This window comes from Gavialis gangeticus, unplaced genomic scaffold, assembly GCF_001723915.1.
Source record: "Gavialis gangeticus isolate Ggan-Ray unplaced genomic scaffold, GavGan_comp1, whole genome shotgun sequence".
NCBI lineage: Eukaryota > Metazoa > Chordata > Crocodylia > Gavialidae > Gavialis > Gavialis gangeticus.
Window position 1 is genome coordinate 37,659,498 of NW_017728993.1, and position 7,137 is coordinate 37,666,634.

A 7,137-nucleotide genomic window follows, 5' to 3' on the forward strand; every position below is an offset into this window, starting at 1 on the left:
ACAAAAAAATAAGAACATTATTGAAGCTTGTACATATCAAAGTTTTCTAGCCCTGAACAAGCATGGGAAAACTTATAAGCATCGGTAATATCCTCATGAATACCTGTGATAAGTGCCATTAACGTAAAACACCGAATGGAATTTGGCATGATGAGAGATTTAAAATTTAGACATGCACTTGCCACATCTAAAAGTGTGCTGCAGAGAATGTATTTTTAAACCATATTTTTTAAAACCAGCCAATTCAATGCCTTATATTTTGAGTTTTAATTCCAATCAAGCTAATTTCAAGTCATCACAAACACATACCTGCCAGTAATGACGGTTGTTTAATTAGGTCCAGATAAAATAGCTCCAATTCTGTTTCTGATCCACCTGTCAAAGCAAATCAGTCTTTTACATGACTTTAAAAAAAACAAATTAGACTAGCTGATGACTTTTTGAATATTCAAGCAGACACACTAAAGATAAATCCCAACAGAACTTGTGAGTGAACAAAAGCCTGGAACGTGACCTCAAAGATGAAGAGATCTCGTTCTGCCAGAAGCAGATTTCCAAGCTTGGGGCTTCAGGATTATCAAGTCAAGGACTGGGTGCTAAAAAGAAGCAACTGAAAGGATAGCAGTATCTTCTACAGCTCAGGGCAAGGTAACAGCTCAGTGCTATGTAAAATTAAATACAAATAGCAGAGTTAAGGATCTAACTTAAAGCCCCACAGCCAGGTATTCAGAACATGCTACCCCTGGCTATATATGGAGGAAATCATAAACCGCTCGCATTAGTTACAACAGAAGCAAACCAACATAAATATAGCAGGGCTGATAACAACTGGAAGTTACACATTTCATACCTTTCCCTGACACATGAAATGGGTTGGTAATCGAAGTTCCATTAGAAGGTATCCACATCGAAGGATATCTCTTTTGGCACTTCGAAAGATAGTTAATCAAAACAAATCAGCATACAATTCCCACAGAATTAGCCATCAGTGATCTGACCCAGTTTTCAGTCCTGAGGACACTGAATTGATTTCAACAGGTGCAGGCTCCAATCACACAACCGAATGAGCAACATTTTGAAAATCTCCTTCAGAAAGAACTCGAACAGAGCAAAAAATGTAAAAGAAAAATTCAAAATGTAATACAAGGAAGAGACCCTGGCAGCCAAAAGCCTGTAACTCACTGAAGTTTCAGATCATACTATGTTCTTCTGAAGCAAGGATTCACCAGTACTTCAGGGGGTAGGCAGATCTCTCGCTTGTCTGACATTTCCATCTATTCCACTGGGATGAGAGTGCTCTGTTTACACTTGTGCTTTGGCTCTTTATCAGAGAAGTTCTATTCAGGTTGGTTATTAGAGCACTAACTTCCCTTCAGTCAATTACACATATTATATTGGCAACTTCTGTGCCTTTTAGAAGGTGGATTCATTCATTTTGATTGATTTTCAATGCCTGAGTAAAGTGGTTTGTTCTTCTCTTTTGACTGGTATTTTAAGCATCCTCCTCATTTCCTTTTTAATTTGTTTAGATTGGTTCCAACTAAGCACTTTTTGATTTCCCTTTCTCAGCTTGGAGACCAATAGCTCAGAAGGCTAAATTATCTTCTCACCCTTTACAAGTGGCAGCTCCAGAACAGGGTGCAATAGCAACTGGAACAGCTCTCACTGTTACTGCCTTTTTCAGTGATAACCTCTAGGATTACTTCCTTCTAGAGATGAAGTCAATGGGAGTTCTGCCATTTCACCCTAATCTCTTGTGTCACTCAGCAAAATAAGTAGGTACCAAATACAGAAATGTTTAAGTTACAGCATGATCTTAAATAGGACCAGTCCAAGGGTAATTAATTAGCGCCCTAGGCAAACTGTGTACCTTGGCACCCCCACCACTTCCAATATAGAGGGAAATTAGGATAACATTGCCAGCGGTATGCTCCTGTCATATGTCCACTTGAGAGCTGAAAAGGTAGGAGTCATGATTCTAGTGATCTTTCCTCTGAGATCTTTTCAGAGGTCTTTCTCCCCTTACTGAACCAAAGGTCTTAGATCAAGGTGGAGCCGTAGCTGGCCAGGCCTGTTATTTAGAATGATGTTCCTGTTATTTTGTTCTGCATATAATTTTGGCATCCCCCCAAATTTTGGCACCCTAGGTGACCGCATAGTTTGCCTAATGGTTGGACTGGCCCTGGTCTTAAGTAGGGACTACATTCTCTGCCCTGCCATGGGAAGCCTATGCATTCACAAGTGATAAGGTGTTATGTGTGTGCTAGTTTCTGAGTCCTATACTGTGCTCTGAAGAAGAAAGGGTGTAAGACCATCCTGATTACCCTTACCAAACAGTTCTACAGTTCTCTTTACCAAGAATGTGTTGTGTTCCACTCTGAGAAACTTTGCTTTGCATACCAGTAGGTGCATTATACCTATGCTGTAAAAACTGAGATGGTCTTTTATGTAATTAGGTTTCAAACCAGGAATATCTAAAGATGGAACTGGAAACCAGGGCACAGAATACTGATATGATAATGTTCACACCTCTTGTTGCCAGGTGATAGGCTACAGCTACTGAAGTTGTTCATGCCTGAAGTTAGAGAAGCACAGAATGATGGGATCCTGCCTTTTTCTTTTTGTACATCAGGCACAACCCTTGGCCAACTGGAGACCGAAAAAGGAGTTTCTGGCTGCTGTTTTAGCCAGGTTTCCAAGTGTAATGCAGACTCAGTATGACTCTTACATGGAATCATCTTGACACATTAATCTATTGATCATCTTGACACATTAATCTATTGTGGGTGACTGCAGTATGTAAAAGATTTTCAAACTCCCATTGGCAGTGATGCTGATGCACCCTTCTGCATCAGCATCACCGCCAATTTGCCTGGGTCAATTTGGAACTAGATGTTTCAGGCATTTTCTGTACATCTACACCACAGTAGCTGGGTGATGGTATTGCTTTAAAAGAGAAGGCTAGACAGCCATACATATGTGCTATGACCAGAGCTGTACCTAGGGATGTGTGGGGACTGGGGCATACCAGCCTGTATGGGGCCCAGTGGGGGGAGGGGTGGCAAGTGGCATAGGCGGAGGAAGAAAAAACCAGGGGGTAGGGGGCGAACATGCATAGGCATATCTGCCCCCACCATGGAAAGTGGGAGGAGGAGAAAAGGCCATAGTGGGGTGCAGCATTACCCAGTGCTGTGCTGTGCCGGCCCTGGCTGCCTCCCGGCCATGGACACACCAATCCCAGCCCTGGCCCTAGCCGGCTCCTGGCCCTGGCTGCCTTCCTGCCCCAGCCCCAGCTGTGCGTCGCCCAGAGTGGGCTGAAAGCCGGGGGCCAGAACAGGGCCAGCCTCTGCTGCGCTGCCGAGCTGGAGGGCTCCGCGCCTCCACACCTCCCTGTTGCCATTGCTTCAAAAGCAGCGGGCACCATCATGTGTGTTCTGCCACTGGGAGGGCCAGGAATTGAGACACATGGCATCATGCCACACTGCTTTCAAAGGAGCGGCAGTGAGATGCGGAGCAGAGAGCAGCTTGCAGCTGCGGCCCACTTGCCCATGCAAAGTTTGGGGTGCCACGTCCCTCCTCTCACTTGGTTGCCTGGTGCCGCACCTCTGGAGGGGCCACTGGGCTCTGACTGTCCCACAACCCGGCCTGGCTGGGGCCCCAGCCAAGGAGAATTGGGCCTTAGCCAGACCAGTTGTGGGACAATTGGAGCCCAGGGGCTTGCCTAGGGGCTTGTCATGGGAGAGCTGGGAGGGGAGTGGAACTCCCCTTCCCCCCCACCTTGGCTCCCCGCAGCACACGCAACAGTGGGAGCTGCCCACCCACACCCCTGGATGAACTGCTGGGCTCTGACTGTCCCCATGTTCACAGTCATGGTGAATGGGGCCCTGGCTGGGCTGGGTCTTGGGACAATCCCTACAGTGCAGCAGGGAGGTGCCAGGGGCAGGAGTGAATGATTTACCCTTCCTCTTCCCCACTCTCTCCTGCACTATGGGGGTCTTGACCTATCCTCCTTCCCCCCAGAAGCCTAGGGTGATAAGGAAGATTAAAAGAAACTTACTTGCCTGTGTGTGGCTGGGCCAGCTGCGGTGCTGGCTGCGAGTGCAGGGTAGCTGAGTGTGTCTGCCCCGCCCCACCACTGCAACAGCCCACATGTGGCCTAGGGCTATCTCTGCTGCTGCCTCCATTTGGGGGCACTGAGCCCTGTTAGCCTCCCCTTTCTGCTGCCAGCTATAGCTGGCAGTTCTCAGTGGCGGCGGGTGGTGGCTGCAGCGGGGCCTGTATGGCACTGTCCACAGGGCCTCACAAAGCGTGGAGCTCGGGGCAGTCGCCCTGATTCACCCCCACTAGGGATGGCCCTGGCTATGACCATACAACTGACTTTTAATACATCAAAAAACCTATACTAACATAACATAGGTATTGACAGAAGGAAAATCATCGTACTTATTGGACTCCGTTTCCACTCAAGTGGACTCACTGAAACCTGGTGGGATTCAACCCATGACTGGGCAATAAACATCAAGGGCTACAGACTTTTTAGGTGGGATAGAACGGGGAGGAAAGGTGGGGTGAGGCACTCTACATCAAAGAGCAATACACATCCTCAACAAACAGCACGGGATCAGAGGAGGGGCAGACTGAAGTGCTCTGGGTTAGAATACAAGGGGGTCGGGAGGAAAGGGGCTTAACGGTGGGTGTCTACTATCATTGATGGACCAGGAATTCTCAGGTTAGCTTGCGGAGGCAGTTAGGTCAAGGGACGTGGTCATCAAGGGTGACCTAAACTACCTGTACATCTGCTGGGAGGTGCAGTCTGACTGTTCATGTAGGTTCCTAGCCAAGATCCAGGACCTCCACCTAACCCAGAAGGTACACAGTCCCACCAGGGGAAATGCCTTGCTGGACCTTGTTCTGGCCACAGGCGATGGCTTGGTGACAGAACTGTGGGTTATCGACCACCTGGGCAATAGCGATCATCACCTACTGGAATTCACTGTCCAGCGCAGGGTGTCAAAGGCCTGCAGCAAGGCAGCAGCCTTTGATTTCAGGAGGGCCGACTTCCATAAGTTAAGAAGATTAGTCGGGGAGGCACTGAGGTCCTGGAGGGTAGGGGAGTTGGGAGTCCAAGATGAGTGGTCGTTCCTTAAGGAGACTATCCTCTGAGCCCAAAGGGTGACAGTCCCAACATGAGTCAAAGAGGGCAAGAGTGCTCAAAAGCCCCCGTGCCTCACCAAAGGCATTCAGGAATGTCTGAAAGCTAAAATGGAGGCATACACCTGATGGTGATGGGCCCTCCCTTCCAAGGAGGATTATATTTCTCAAGACTGTAGGGGGGCTGTAAGGAAGGCTAAGGTGGAGACAGAACTAGGACTAATGACCAGGAACAAAGATAACAAGAAGTCCTTTTTTAAATACATAGGGAGTAAAAAGAAAGCACCAGGTAACGGTGCTGGACACACTTGGCAATCTAGTGGTTGCACCAGATGATAAAGCTGACCTCTTTAACAAATTCTTTGCCTCCATTTTTCTGAGGAGGGACCGGGACATCCCCAACACTGGGATTCTGGACAGACTTAATAGAGGCATAGCCAGGCCTAGGGTCAGAGAGGACCTAGTTAAGGAACTTCTAGTGTGGCTGGACGTGTTCAAATCATCAGGTCCAGATGATCTCCACCCCAGGGTCCTGAGGGAATTGGCAGAAGTCATTGCAGGACCCTTGGCACAGCTTTATGAGCACTCATGGTGCTCTGGCCAGGTGCCAGAGGACATGAAAAGGGCCAATGTGGTCCCTATTTTCAAAAAGGAGAGGAAGGAGGACCCAGGAAACTATAGACCTGTTAGTCTTACCTCATTTCTGGGGAAGCTGTTTGAGAAAATTACCCAGGACCACATCTGCGAGGGACCAGCAGGGGAGATTATGCGTAGGGGCAACCAACATGGGTTCATTAGGGGCAGGTCCTGTCAGACCAACCTGGTGGCCTTCTATGACCAGGTCACAAAATCCTTGGATGCAGGTGTTGTGGTGGACGTAGTCTTTCTGGACTTTAGGAAGGCCTTCAACATTCTCTCACCCCATTCTCATAAAAAAATTAGGCAACTGTGGTGCCGATGCCTACACAGTCAGATGGGTCCCAAATTGGCTGGAGGGCCGCACCCAGAGAGTGGTGGTGGGTGGGTCATTTTTGACTTGGAGAGACGTTGGCAGCAGGGTCTCCCACGGCTTGGTCCTTGAGCCCGCACTGTTTAACATCTTCATCAGTGACTTGGATGAGGGGGTGAAAAGCACCTTGTTCAAATTTGTGGATGACACTAAGATATGGGGAGAGGTGGGCACGCTAGAAGGGAGGAACAGGCTACAACTAGATATGGACAGGTTACAGGGGTGGGTGGATGAGAATAGGATGGGATTCAATACTGAAAAGTGCAAGCTACTGCACCTAGGGAGAAAGAACCAGCATCATACCTACAGGCTGGGGAACTCCCTTCTCATCAGCACAGAGGCAGAAAGGGATCTTGAATTCATTATTGATTCCAAGATGAACATGGGCTGCCAATGTGAGGATACAGTCAGTAAGGCTAACCGCACCTTGTCATGCATCCACAGATGCATCACGAGCAGGTCAAAGGAGGTGATTCTCCCCCTCTATGCAACATTGGTCAGGTCCAGTTCTGGCCACCGCACTTCAGGAGGGATGTGGACAGCACTGAGAGAGTCCAAAGGAGGGCCACTCACATGGTCAGGGGGCTGCAGGGCAGGCCCTACAAGGAGAGGCTATGGGCCCTGAACCTGTTCAGCCTCCACAAGAGAAGGCTGAGAGGGGATCTGGTGGCCATCTATAAACTTACCAGGGGAGACCAGCGGGGAACGGGAGAGTTCCCCTGAGAACTACCAGGAGTAACTAGGAATAATGGCCACAAGTTAACTGAGAGTAGGTTCAGGCTAGACATCAGGAAGCAGTACTTCACAGTAAGGACGGCTAGGATCTGGAACCAACTCCCAAGGGAAGTAGTTTCATAGTTTCTAGGGTTGGAAGGGACCTGAGTAGATCATCTAGTCCGACCCCCTGCCATGGCAGGAAAGAGTACTGGGGCCAAATGACCCCAGCAAGGTGTACATCTAACCGCCTCTTAAAGACC

General features: G+C 48.5%; 1 long non-coding RNA gene across 2 annotated transcripts in view; it reads right to left on the minus strand.

The window, feature by feature from the left end:
• LOC109286813 overlaps positions 1-7,137 on the minus strand; it is a 36,668-nt gene that overhangs the window by 21,679 nt on the left and 7,852 nt on the right. For both annotated transcript variants that reach the window (XR_002094687.1, XR_002094686.1), the window contains exon 2: positions 310-375. This is a non-coding gene — a long non-coding RNA (uncharacterized LOC109286813). The remainder of the gene's footprint in view (positions 1-309; positions 376-7,137) is intronic.